At 39.6% G+C, this 15,105-nt stretch overlaps 1 protein-coding gene across 1 annotated transcript in view; it reads right to left on the bottom strand.

Moving 5' to 3' along the window:
• LOC126284072 (serine/arginine repetitive matrix protein 2) overlaps positions 1-13,703 on the bottom strand; it is a 1,302,087-nt gene extending 1,288,384 nt beyond the window's left edge. Inside the window, exon 1 of the mRNA XM_049982713.1 lies at positions 13,524-13,703. The gene's annotated coding sequence lies outside the window, so the exon portion shown is untranslated. The remainder of the gene's footprint in view (positions 1-13,523) is intronic.
• Positions 13,704-15,105: the final 1,402 nt, after the last annotated feature.

The following is a 15,105-nucleotide window of genomic DNA, read 5'->3' as shown; positions in this document are numbered from 1 at the left end:
GATCGGCCGGAAATCAGAGTAAGAATAAAGACTGTTTTACGAACCTCACACGAGTAGCTTTCTAGACCAATTTTATTCAATTAAGAACTAGAATAGGAAGAATTTTGCCACGTGCCATTAGTCACTGGATGAGATATGCATTAGTTTCGGACTGGTACTGATACTTTAAGTAAGGGGCACAACTACCTCTACTCTTGTAATGTTTCCTGGCAACAAACGTTATAGATTAATGTTCACAACAGAATATTTCAGGCGATTCGAGGTCCTGAATAGACAATAATGTCGGGGCAAGTTGTAAACGACCTAATTTCAAACGAGCATATTTTATCTACTTAAATCATCTCTCACACACTTTCACCACACTTTGGCAGATGCTACCAGGGAGGGGTCCGTAACAGAACCAGCAGCACTGAACGGAATAATTTTCCCGCGCACAGCTGATACGACGTGTAAGCGTGGTCCTGCGCTACGCTGCTATGGCGAAATTTGCTGGCCTGATTAAGGTCCACCTCTCATTCCGCAGGACTCCAAAACGGATAAATCTGATACCCAGTTACTCTTATACAAACTGATGAAGCCCCAAAAGGTTAAAATGCGTTATTGAAATAAATAACTTTGTAAACCAGACTGTATTTCAATCTGAAACAACTAATTAAGTAAAAAATCTTTTTACTATAACACATTTTTAAAACGGACTAAAAAATATAAAATAGGCCCTTATAGATCCCGAATCACAGACACATAATTTTGAAACTTGGTGGTAGCGCATTTTTGATGGCTATGAATGTACTTCTGAGACTTATAACGAAAAACGTGGAGCGCATGTAGTAGGAAAGGTAAATATTCATGCATCAATCATGTATTACATGCCCCCCACGTTTTTCGTTATAGATCTTGCAAGTATTTTCATAATGATTAAAAATTCACCATGACAGATTTGCAGAATTATTTGTTTGCTGTTTGTAATTTGTCTGAGCTAAGAGAAATTATTTTATACATTTTAGCCTGTCTTAAAAACGTGTTATACTATTTTTTATTTAAATAATTATGTTCTGCTTTTTAGCCTTGTTTGTGTGAAATTGTTCAGTGGATTATAACCATTTTGATCGCATTATGTGGGAGATATGTGTTATTTTTAAGGTTTACTTCATTGTCTTTTCGCCCGTTCATATCTGAAACACAATAGTGTTACACCTATCTACTAATACTACATCAATATATTTAATTACTATTTTGCTAAAAAACAAAAAAGCAAAAAGAGAAACAAAGTAGACTCCACCACGCAGTATTCAAAAGAGCGAGTTAAATATATTGTCTTCCAATTCTGAGTTATGTTGAAAGTTCCACATCTCTAGCTCGATGGAAATTTAGCTTGAAATCAATTGCAAAATTTGTACACAACAGACAAGCAGACAATAAAGCGCCCTTACCAAAACGTGTTAAAAAGAAAAAACTGGCGCAATGAAATGTAGTCGAATTAAATCAGGCGATGATGAGAGAATTAGATTAGAAAATGAGATTCTAAAAGTAATAGATGTGTTTTGCTATTTGGGCAGGAAAATAAGCGATGAATACTGAAGCAGAGAGGATATAAAGTCCAGATTGGCAATGGCAAGAATAGCACTCATGCAGTAAAACTTTAGTAGCATGCATTACATCGTAATTTATTACTCCTGTATTACTAATCTATGCGCAACACATTTTTCAGACAGTACCAATTTATACTACTCAAAGTACCTGCAAAATTATATCATTGAACGATACAGATGTCAAGAGATGTGACACCATAAACACTGAGATGCGTGAAAAATTTACCTTTCTTAAAACTGAGCTATATTATATATGAGAGTCAAATTCTTCAAAGAATTCGGGGTGGCGGAAGGAGACTAGTTCAGAATACAAAGCCATAGGAAGTAGAAGAAAGACTGAGTTCATTTAGAATCCGCTAGTTGAATCAGAACTAAATAAATTATGAGGGAAACACATACCAATTAATGATTTTATACATTTACAGTTTCAACTATAGGTGTCTCTACACTATTCTCGGAGTATTATAATCACGGAGTTGCTTCCACAGTTTTTCATCTTAAAATACAAATCCAACAACATAACTGTAACAGATATACCCATGTTTTACTTAATAACATTTCACAGTGTGCTTTAAACAGGATGATTGTTCTTCTGTTCTGTCCTCACAGCACTATTGTGCACTCACCGTTAGAACTTGAAAGAAAATTACTGTCATCACAATCACGTTAGAAGGCAGTAAGAATACAGATTGCTCGTGTTAAAGTAATTGCATAACTACAGGGCTCCGATGTCAATTAATACAAAATTTGAATAAAACACGCAGGTATAAGGAAAGCAGCTCGAACAGAAAGGTTTAGGTGTTCGGGAGAGGAATAGTAGAGAGATAGTATGATTGTGGTTCGATGAACCCTCTGCCAAGCACTTAAATGTGAATTGCAGAGTAGTCATGTAGATGTAGATGTAGAATATGTTAATGATAAATCGTTGTTACAAATGGTTATTTTTGCTTTTTTAAATAAAATACGTAGGTTTTGCTCCCCGTTTTCTTAGCAACCACACAATTTTAGAAAGTTCATTATTTGATATTATGTTTGTTAGCAATGCTATAGGGCCCTCAACCAATTTTTTAAATTAAGAGAAAAGAAACCTCAATAATTTCCTCAGCTTCTATTTACTAATTTTCAATGAACAAGACGAAAAGTAGTAGGGCCTGACAGTTGAGTCATATATCAAATTTAGCAAGAAGGAATTACAATAAGGGGACACTACATCTCTGCACATTACTCTCTGCGACCAGTATAAGTATCAACAAAGCCATCTCGAATCGTACGCAAAGCAGCAAATTATTTATTACACCACGCAATTTTCGAACGTTATTCATCATCTGGAAGTACCAAAAACCTTGATCTCACACAAAACAATCATGTAGACATTTTCGTATAACAACGTGGAACAAATAGCCGTGCACTTATGGACAGAAAACCAGTTTTGCTACATACAAGTATTCATATCTATTTATTTATGCAAAGCTGTACTGAACACTGCATATACAGCATAAGCTAATATGATATGTGTTAAGTAATAAATCAAATGAGTATCCACGTCAACACCATAGCAAAGCATAGTTTCACTCACTTTGGAATGTGGGTACTGTTTCAGCTAGTTTTCAGTACTTTTTGTTAGCTTAAGCTGCTAAATTTCCGGAGATGCTTGCATGAGTCTGTCGATGCTACATCTTGCGTGACCATCTTTGATCCCATGTACATCAGGATGACAGAAACGTTTCGCAGAGTTCTTTGGAGAGGTGATCAATCATTGCTTCGTCAGCGAAAATTTAAAAGGGCCGGGTGTTTAGTTTAACACTGGTGGTGGACTATCGGAGCTCGGCGGTCACAAATCTAGACGGTGCCACGTGCTGCCTTAACTGGTGATGTTGTTCTCGATATTATATTTTCCTGCATGGAATTTATTCAGCTCAAGATGTTTCTTTCCGCATGGTAACTTCAATCATTTGATTTACGGCTCTCATGGACTGGAATTCGGCTTATCGCGGACGGTTTTGAACTGGAGCACCAGACCAGATGTGAGGAAACGCAAATCAGAACATCGTAATTATTTTTTTTTTACAAAAAAATCGCGAAGTGAACTGTTTGATAATCTAAAACTAAGAAAACTGTATCGTTATACATCCCACTGATGATGCCTTAGAAAACAGGAGAAGGCGAAACGCATATGGGATAAATGAAGTAACTAGCAGCAGGAAAAGGCAGTTTTATTTAAAAAAAACAAGTTTCTATTTAACTGTACTTTCCTCTCTAGATACTTTGCATGAGTGTCTGAGCGGCTAAATGTTTTGATCACCTATAACACAAGCCAACGAAAAAAAATTTTTAACAACCTTTTTTTTTACTTTGATAGCTGATCTTTATAGATTTTTGTGAGCTGAATCCAAATCTAGACTTCGTTTTTTGTATCACCCATAGTTCTCGAACAATTTTCTTTTTATTATGTTGTTGTTGTGGTCTTCAGTCCTGAGACTTGTTTGGTGTAGCTCTCCATGCTAGTCTATCCTGTGCAAGCTTCTTCATCTCCTAGTACCTACTGCAACCTACATCCTTATGAATCTGCTTAGTGTATTCATCTCTTGGTCTCCCTCTACGATTTTTGCCCTCCACGCTGCCCTCCAATGCTACATTTGTGATCCCTTGATGCCTCGGGACATGTCTTACCAACCGATCCCTTCTTCTCCCCAATCCTATCCAGTACCTCCTCACTAGTTACGTGATCTACCCATATACTCTTCAGTATTCTTCTGTAGCACCACATTTCGAAAGCTTCTATTCTCCTCTTGTCCAAACTATTTATTGTCCATGTTTCACTTCCATACATGGCTACACTCCATACAAATACTTTCAGGAACGACTTCCTGACATTTAAATCTATACTCGATGTTAACAAATTTCTCTTCTTCAGAAACACTTTCCTTGCCATTGCCAATCTACATTTTATATCCTCTCTACTTCGACCATCATCCGTTATTTTGCTCCCAAAATAGCAAACCTCCTTTACTACTTTAACCGTCTCATTTCTTAATCTAATTCCCTCAGCATCACCCGACTTAATTAGATTATATTACATTATCCTCGTTTTCCTTTCGTTGATGTTCATCTTATACCCTCCTTTCAATACACTGTCCATTCCGTTCAACTGCTCTTCCAAGTCCTTTGCCGTCTCTGACAGAATTACAATGTCATCGGCGAACCTCAAAGTTTTTATTTCTTCTCCCTGGATTTTTATACCTACTCCAAATTTTTCTTTTGTTTCCTTTACTGCTTGCTCAATATACAGATTGAATAACATCGGGGAGAGGCTACAACCCTGTCTCACTCCGTTCCCAACCACTGCTTCCCTTTCATGCCCCTCGACTCTTATAACTGCCATCTGGTTTCTGTACAAATTACAAATAGCCTTTCGCTCCCTGTATTTTACCCCTGCCACCTTTAGAATTTGAAAGAGAGTATTCCTTTTTATTATATAGTATAAAAATCCTGTGCTATACCGTAAATAGGGAATTAATGAAACGCTTTGTTACAACATAAGCATAGTTTCTATTTACAGTAACTTACTTAAAACATTGAAATGTGTTAATAGAGGTTTCACTAGTCAGCTGCAATTGGTTTGTATTTTCTTTCTCTTCTTTCTTTGAAGTGTCTTTTGTAGCTTTTTCTACGATGAGTTGCCTGCTGAACTTCTTGGTTAAGTGACCAACAGTAATCTACCAACATATTTTTCCATCACTAGTTTTGGATGAATCAATAGTCTCCAATCTTCCTTTTTGTATTCAATACGAAACCCATTCATCAGATCAGGAAAGTCTGAGCAGTACACTAAATCACCTTCTTGTTGAAAAAACTTGGAAAATTGTTGCTTTCTCTTTTTATACTAGTATATGCTGGTTCCGACTGCCAATAAGTTGTTTCTTTTTTATCTAGAGCCAAGCAATTGAGCTTTTTCTTTCGTTGAGCCCAGATCCCTAAACAGATCGGTCTGAGTAAACAATTTGGGCTCTAGACTTCCTGAATTACAATGGAATTAATCGTCATCTGGTTCATCTAAATCAGATTTGACATCAGAAAATAGTTAAGTTGGAATTGAATTTAAATCAGCTGGTGATTACGCAACCTGCAAATCTACACCATGCCCTACTGGTCGGATGGCGGACGAGAAGTTACGGTAACTTATTACCTTCTTGTTTTTCGAATTATGACCTGTAACATCAATACTGCAAAAGTAGCAATCATCGGAATGATTTCTTTGCTCCCTCCATATGATAGGAACAGCAAATCTAAAGGATTTTTTCTCCTTTTTGGACCATTTTCTCAGAACTTCAACACACACATAACATACCTTATGCGGCGCCCTAGATTTATCTTGATCACCAAGTTTAGATAAACCTTTTTAACAAAGTCTGCAATGCTTTTTTGCTGTTTTTTTTATCAAAAATTCACCACAAATATAACAAAAACAGTCAGCAGACTTTTTACAACCACGATTAGATATTGTAATCAGCATATGTACAGGAAACGGGGAAGTGAGGTAAGGTTGACGGTGAACAAAACACCATCTGTTAACACAAAAATAAAATCGACCTATTTTTTGCCAGCAAACGTTTTTCAGGAGTGCTACCACCGTCATCTACATTCATTACACCTGTTTTTAAATTGTTTTAACGGCATAAAAGCTGTTAAATTCTTTAAAAAATCACTTAATTTAATAAATTTAACTTTAAAATGTGTAGAAATGATGGGTGATACAGTTTCTTAGGTATCATATTTGGATTTCTAGCGTAAGAAACATAAGAATAAGGTATTTTCAGCAAAAACCTTTTTCCATTGTGGGCCTGTGTAATTTTTAGGCTCACGAGGCAAGCCGACGACTACAGCATTCAGTCACAACACACGGTATGTATCCTTGAGTCAGAGTCAGACAGTCTCTATTAAAATGCTGTATTAGTATGCTTATAATTTGCAGTCAGTGACGTATCTTCTTTTATTTGCTTCTCAACATATTCACAGAGGTTTACACACTATTGATATTGCACTTATATGTGCGTTGCACAGATAGTGCCCATAATCCTTTCCCCTGTGGCCCACACGGAACTGCAGCAATTGTGCGAGTTCTCAGCTTTCGTTTGGCAGCTGTTTTGTTTCCATTCACACTTCACCTAGAAGACAGAGGCATGTATCCCCGAGGGAAAAACGATGTATTTTGGTACAGCTCGTAAGTTTAAGGAACGTTCTGTGCTATTTTAGACAGGAACTGTTTCAATTAATGTAATAAGATGACTAAGCAAACGCATGAAGTGCCAGTTGGATGTTATACGTGTTTGCATTTTGAAAAACACGATCATGCTAGATGAGAATTTTTCAATATTTTTTTACATGATTCTGCAGGTCACAATGTACCGAAATTGGTACATTTCAGAGAAAGCATTAACAATCTTCTTTGGGTGGAAATGATAAAGAAGAATCCAATTACACTAATGTTCTCAGATGCTTCTTGTACATTTTCAGGATCTAATTATTCTTGTCTATGGTAAACTGAGAGTAGCTTGATTAATGACAAGTATAGCTTTATCGTGGCAGGATCCACCAAGAACCCATTATAAACTATAGAGTACTTACGTTTGGCTTTCCTACTAGGATCCATCATGCGGGAAAAAAAACAAAAACCTTAAAAAGAGCATATAAAAATGGCATATATTATAGAGCCGCAACAGTTCCCTAATGAAGAAAGTTGTCTCCATATTTGACAGATTTCCGAAGTATATAGTTCAACTGTGGGCCCTGTGCGTTATCCCACATCAGCATTAATTTTAGAAGCTTGAAAATGGAATTTTTAGCTTTTAAAAGAAATTTATACAAGGTGTAAGAAGAAGGTATGGCTAAACTCTCAGGTTTACATCCTACACACACTGAAGAAGATTTGTTGTATGTATATTGGTCTGGAAACGCTTTCTTTGCGTGTCAGAGTTCATTTCTTACTACTCTAGATGCTACATGTTATCCTGTATATTTTCAGGTTGTTTTTCACTTATTCATTTTTTCCCCTTTCCGAAATGTAAAGAACACCAACTCCATCCAACACCTTTTAGTCTAGCCCTGCTACTTTGTCTTCGACTATTAAGTTCTCACTTCTCGCCAGTCATAAACGGCATACAGGCAAACCGTTTACGTTAGATACATCTTGAATTAAGATACATGTCGTAGATGTGACAACAGCTTTACTAAATTGTCATTCTTTGTAGTCTATAATCTCTCGAAAATATGACCGAGACATTATTTTTATACAGTCATTTTTGTATTGCTGGTATGCAAGAAATTGCTCTGTGAAGTTAAAGTGCGAAAATTATATCCCCACTCCATATATATAGGGTATTAGGGATATAAAGCAGATATTTCTATTGATGACTGAGGACAGTATACTGAACAACATTATATCAGTACCATCACCATTTGGAGATTAATAATTACGGCTGATACAAGTAATACGTTTTCAGGTTGGTTAGTACCTCCAAGTACACGCGACACAGATAACCATTAATGTTTATTTTCCCCTGGGTAGTAGGTCAAGTGTTGAAGTGTGGGTGCGTGGATGCTATACTGACAGGCATAGCTTTAGTTTAGTCTTAGTTATGTCATGTTCCTTAGATCATTTTCCCGATTATTTTACCGATATGATGTGGAACAAGGCAGATTACAAACTCAATTTACACACATGAATAGTGCTAATATTAATATTACTGAAATTTTTAGTTCTACACATGCAACTACATTTAGAGGTACTTTTTTTTTACAATTTCTGAAACAGAAAGGTGTCTATAGAGTAGAAGGAGTTGTCCAAAAGAAATGATTTTAAGCTAGATTTAAGACTTGATGTGCTACCTGCCAAACACTTTGTGTTGTTGGGCAAATGATCAAAGATTTTTGTTGTTGAATAATGTACTCCTTTTTGAGCAACTGACAGCGTCATTTACGGATAGGAAAGGTCATTTTTCCCTCTTGTGTTGTACGTATGAATATCATTGTTCTTCACGAATTGAGATGGATTATTTGTAACGAATTTCATTAGCGAATATCTGTACTCTGATAGTGCAGTAAAAATACCTAACTCCTTGAAAAGGGGCCTACATGACGTCCTTGGGTGAACACCACTAATTATTCTATCTACTCTCTTTTATGCAATCAATACTTTATGTCGAAGTGACGAGTTACCCTAAAAAACTATTCCATATGACATTATTGAGTGGAAATATGCAAAGCACGTTAGGAGGCTGATCTGTTTATTACCAAGACTAGCGATTATACGAAGAGCGAAAGAAGCTGAGAAGCTCAGTAATATACCTCTTCCACTTCGAGTTGTCATCAATGTAAACACCAAAAAATTTGGAGAAATCTACCCTGTTAACTTAGCCCTGTTCATATGCTACAACTATCGGCATGACTCTATCCAGTGTACAGAACTGAATATAGTGAGTTTTTTTTTTTCAAAATGAAGGAAGAGTCCATTTTCTGAGAACCTCTTAATAATTCTTTGACAGACATCCTTAACAATATATTCTGCTGTTTTTTTTCTGGTATGGAATTTATTATAACATTCGTGTTATCTGCAAAAAGTGCTAGTTCCGCTTGTTGAACGTTAAGTGAGAGCTCATTCATATGCACAAGGAACAGCGGAGGACTTAAAATTGAACGCTGTCGGACTCCCTTTGTGATAACTCCCGTTCACTAGAATTTACCACCCTCCAAATATTATTTGTGCTATTCAGCATAACTTTTTGCTTTCTGTTCATTAAGTATGATGATCCACTTCAGCAGTAAATTTTGTGATGTGCTTGCTGGAAGGCTGTTAGATGTAGAGAAAAGACTACCAACACATTGAACTGGGTACATTTTAGGCTATCGATGACCACAGTATCTGTTTCTATACCCCTAGCATCCTGTATACTTAGGTTCCTTATATTCTGCTGGCATAATCAGGTAAATAACCTATTTTAGCCATAGTAACTCACATAACTGCACACAGTTCCAAAGCAGTCATCCAAGGAGAGCTCAGCATCTAATGCTACACTGTAGTGGAGACAATACTTGAAACAAAAACAAAACATTACATAAGAGGATTTGGATGCAACTAGTGGAGGCAGCTCTTGCAAATCAGCGCCGGTGGTAGCCGAATAACGATGATGGGATGTGATATTGGAATGTGCGTATTCTCATAAACATAACTTTACATAAGAAACATAACTTTACAAAAGAATCACTGTGTTTAACAAAACATCACCCGTTATTAATAGCAGGAGGTACTGTTGCGCTTGGAACGTAATTCGTGAATTTACATACAGAAAAGGAGCAGTTGGTTTGTTAGGCACGGTCTGAGAGTTATGGGGATCCGGTAGCCCGGGGTGTCGAGTGCGCGAAGAACCGCGAGGTGGCGGGCAAAAAGGTTGGGAGTGGTCGCCAGCGACCTCCAGGTTTCCTTTAGCAACGCAGCTCCGCGTACCGGACTCTTCCGAGAAAGAGTCCGCGACGCGCGACGGAAAACAGGCGCTGGCGTCGCTCCCACAGCGCACGCGCAAACACACCCTGTATGTGTGTGTGTGTGTGTGTGTGTGTGTGTGTGTGTCGGGGGAGGGGGGCGGTAGAGGCGTGGTGTTGGGTGTTGAGGGGGGGGGGGGGGGAGAGGTTAGCTGCGATGTTCACCGCATATCCTCCCATTAGCCCGTCTTCCCGATCTCAGTTATTGCAATAAATCACGTCTCAAAAGCATTTGCATACAATAGATGGATTCACTGTGGACTAGCAACGTTGTCGCTAAGCGATTGCCCATCGTTTTAATGTGGGAGACGCTGCGTGTTGGATACAAACAGACGCACTGACACTCACACACATATACAGAGTTAATTTGCGGGAGGGCCTGATAAGAGCACCTTATCAGTTTTCACGCTACGTAAAGAGGTTTATCACAGCATCGAAAAACCTTTAGCGACATGGAAATGTTTTCCTAATTGCTGTTGCATATTCAGCCGGGACAATAACAACAATAAATCGTCGAAGTTATAGCTAGTTAGAATATGTACCTACTGAACTATCTGAGTTTATACATGCGATACTCGAAAGGGCTATAATTATGTCCTTAACACATGCTAGACCTAAAGTTTCCAGAGGATAATACGGAACAGGAATATTTATAAAGCTTTTTGGTGGAAGCAGGATTATTTGTGATGTTTTACGGTAGAAATTTTGTAGGTTCATTTTTTTCAATCACATTTCAAATAAATGCTCGTAACTACCTTGAAAACTGTGAATGTAAGGAATAACTTTGCTCAAACAACGTAGCTTGAAAAAAGATCTGTTATCACGAAGCATAAAAGTAAGATCTATTATTTAACAATCTCAGTAAATGTTTCTAAAATTGTTCTCGTTTACATGTGATGTGATCTGAGACGATACTTTCAACCTTCGCTTGCTTTAAATAACCGACGCTAGGTGGGTGTTGGAAAGGAATTTCAGTATCGTTTTATTCATGTTGCTGTCTTACACGTTCATCGAAGTCTCCATCAAAAGTATTGTTCATATAGTGGTTCAAATGCTATTAGCAGCTCCAGTCGTTTTGGCTTCAAGCGACGAGCAGTGTCTCATACAAAAATTTACATTCTAGATTCGTAATATCAAATCCAAAATACAAATAGGAACAAAGACACGGTTAGTAATCTACGCCTAGAGGAATCAGGACGAAAGGTAAAAAGCAACTATTACTGTGAGTCACGCACAAATTTACGATCCATGTCGCAGCTTTTCTTTTTCTTTTCGCTTTTCATTGACCGGTTTCTGAGCAGCATGGCGCGTGAGAAGAGCGAGAGATCAGAGCAATCTTTTTTGTCTATAGCTTCGTCTGATTCATTTATATGTATACAGATAACTTCCAGGAAACGCTTTCGGTATGAAGAAATACAACTACATCGAATATTATTGCAACTTTTTCACGTTTTGTGATATTCAAAGTACAGTGGATTTTATGTTTGGACACAACATTCTCTACACTGGATATAACTGGAAAGACATCACTTACAGTAACTTCCCTTCTATTGTCACAACAGTTACAGACAGACAGACGTACTTTTAAGGATTTAGTAGCTCAATGAGTGATGACTGCACACAATCATCAGTGGGAATGGGTGAGTGACTTGGCGTTTACGGCGCAAAACCAGTAAGAGTTACGTTATGGCATCTCTTTTATTTTTGAAACACTGTAAGGTACATGCACATAATAACCAGAAAAATAGTCGTAAAAGATTTCTCTATTACGTAATACAACGTTTCGGTGTCCATACTAGTGTTTTTGTTTTATGTAAACACAATTGCGTTTGTTATGAACCTAACGCAGGCTGTGACGTACTCTTTCCGAAACTGATGCTGCTGTACCAGTGATAAGGCAGAGTTCACATGTCATCATAATGACATATTTTAAATATGGAATAATTTTTCGGTCGTTGTTCGGAGATATTTGTCGAGTATTTCTATTTAAGGGATTCGCCGTCTTCGGTGGCTCACTGCAGAATAATTTGTTCAGTTTCTTTTCCGTGAAAATGCCTTCATTGCGGTGAAAAAGCCTATAATGCGCAGTCACATAGAACATACCCCAGACCAATGCACCAGTTTTCTGATGCAAGTGTACTGTGATGTAGTCCCCATCGCTACGGTAGCAGCTCTTCCACGATATTGAGTGGAACCACACGAGGAGTACATATCAGCCAACTTCTGAGCATGCTAATGCGTATCACAATTAACTTACAAATCAAAACTACCAGCCGGCCGCAGTGGCCGAGTGGTTCTAGGCGCTTCAGTCTGGAACCGCGCGACCGCTAAGGTCGCAGGTTCGAATCCTGCCTCGGGGGTGGATGTGTGTGATGTCCTTAGGTTAGTTAGGTTTAAGTAGTTCTAAGTTCTAGTGGACTGATGACCTCAGATGTTATGTCACATAGTGCACAGAGCCAATTGAACCATTTTTGAAAACTACCAGAAAAATGAAACCAGAAACAGAACCACGCGGTACTGAAGGCGAGCTTGAAGGCGAAGAATAAAGTTACTGTTGTCAACCGCAAATACCGTGAATGAATGGCACAAATTTGTTTCCATACAATCTGCACAGTGCATACCGTCGACATTAGTTGTTATAGAGAGTAATATAAACACAAATCGGGGAGAGGGGGGGGGGGGGGGGGGGGCAAGAAATCTAGCGAAACTCAGTTACTCCGCAAGGAGCCATTTGTGACAGCGGGTCCCTTATACCAAGAGAGAAAATGCCCCTGAACGATTTATAAAACTGTATCGGTGGAGTTCGGTTACACCCTGAATGTTAATCTCTTGCTAAATATTCCTGTTCCTTGTTATCCTCTGGAAACTTTAGTTCTAGCATGTGTTAAGGACCTAATTATAGCCCTTTCGAGTTTCGCTTGTATAAACTCATATGTTCAGCAGGTACATCTTCTAACTAGCTAACAACTTCGACGATTTATTGTTGTTATTGTCCCGACTGAAAATGCAACAGCCATTAGGGAAACATTTATGTCGCTAAAGGTTTGCATTCCGTGCCGTGGTCAACTCAATATCAGATGTCAGCTTCCGATTTAATGTAGACCTTGGAATACGCTACAGGTAAGAACTGTCATCAAATTTTTCGAGATTGGTGACAGTCATGCTACAACCAGCACCTTTAGGTGCCACCTATTGTTCATAAGAAAACCTACAGAGCTCAAAGCGTGTGTGGATTTGATTAGCACATATATTTCTATTACACGTTTCGGTTAGATCCGTCACACGCTGTAGAAGGTGCGAGACCCACATCGAACACTACATGCGACGAAGTAGCTCCGGATGGTGCACGATGACAATGTAATCACTCTCACACGCTCGTCGGTCGCAGGCAGGGCCTACCTGTTAACTCCTAGACGAGGTGGCAGGAGACGGCGGCTGCGGCGGCACACCTGTTAACTGGCGCCCACGGACACAAACAGAAGCACGTGCGCGCGCGGTCACGCGGTGCAGCGCGAGGGAAGCGCGATCAGCAGCTCGGCTAGAGTCGCGTCACGCGTGAGTGCGGCCGGGAGACTGACTGAGCAGCACACACTGCGCCGAGGTCAGCGGCGAGGAGGCGAGGAGGCGCGGACGCGATGCTGGCGAGCTGCGAAGAGGGGGGAGGGGGGGGGGGAGGGGCGCCGGCCCCCCGCGGTGGACACGCAGGTGGCTGCCCGCGATCTCTGCGTCGCGATGTGCAAATAGGGCGGAACGCATCTCCACGAGGCTTCACCTAGTAAACAACACCAAAGACTGTACACTTCACTGTCCGGAACCAAACAACGGTCGCCAGATTTTAATGACCAGTAAAACTCCCATAATTACTGGAGAAGATGTTTTTATTGTTGTGCTCTTCAATCAGAACACGGTCACATTTTCGCTTCCCGAGCACGGGGTCCCGGGTTCGATTCGCGGCGGGGTCAGGGATTTTCACCTGCTTCGAGATGCCTGGGTGTTTTGTCCTCATCATTTCTGTTGTGTTGAAAGAAGAGCCAACACCGTGTTCATCTACATCGACATTTATACTCCGCAAGCCACCCAACGGTGTGTGGCGGAGGGCACTTTACGTGCCACTGTCATCACCTCCCTTTTCTGTTCCAGTCGCGTTTGGTTCGCGGGAAGAACGACTGTCGGAAAGCCTCCGTGCGCGCTCGAATCTCTCAAATTTTACATTCGTGATCTCCTCGGGAGGTATAAGTAGGGGGAAGCAATATATTCGGTACCTCATCCAGAAACGCACCCTGTCGAGACCTGGCGAGCAAGCTACACCGCGATGTAGAGCGCCTCTCTTGCAGAGTCTGCCACTTGAGTTTGCTAAACATATCCGTAACGCTATCACAGTTACCAAATATCCCTGTGACGAAACGCGACGCTCTTCTTTGGATCTTCTCTATCTCCCTCGTCAACCCGATCTGGTACGGATCCCACACTGATGAGTAATACTCAAGTATAGGTCGAACGAATGTTTTGTACACTACATTTGGGGACTACATTTTCTAAGGACTCTCCCAATGAATCTCAACCTGGCACCCGCCTTCCCAACAATTAATTTTATATGATCATTCCACATCAAATCGTTCCGCACGCATACTCCCAGATATTTTACACAAGTAACTGCTACCAGTGTTTGTTCCGGTATCATATAATCATACAATAAAGGATCCTTCTTTCTATGTATTCGCAATACATTTCATTTGTCTATGTTAAAGGTTAGTTGCCACTCCCTGCACCAAGTGTCTATCCCCTGAAGATCTTACTGCATTTCGCTACAATTTTCTAATGTTGCAACTTCTCTGTATACTACAGCCGCATGGATATTCCGACACTATCTACTAGGTCATTTATATATTTTGTGTTGCCAGAGGAGGCCGAAATGCACGCATTTTAGTTCACGCAGGCTGGCGTGAGGAGGGAAGAACTATACTGACGTGAGGTGTGGAAC

This window comes from Schistocerca gregaria, chromosome 1 (genome assembly GCF_023897955.1).
Source record: "Schistocerca gregaria isolate iqSchGreg1 chromosome 1, iqSchGreg1.2, whole genome shotgun sequence".
NCBI classification, from domain to species: domain Eukaryota; kingdom Metazoa; phylum Arthropoda; class Insecta; order Orthoptera; family Acrididae; genus Schistocerca; species Schistocerca gregaria.
The sequence above is the reverse complement of the archived record's forward strand: the minus strand, read 5'-3'. Positions and strand labels throughout refer to the sequence as shown.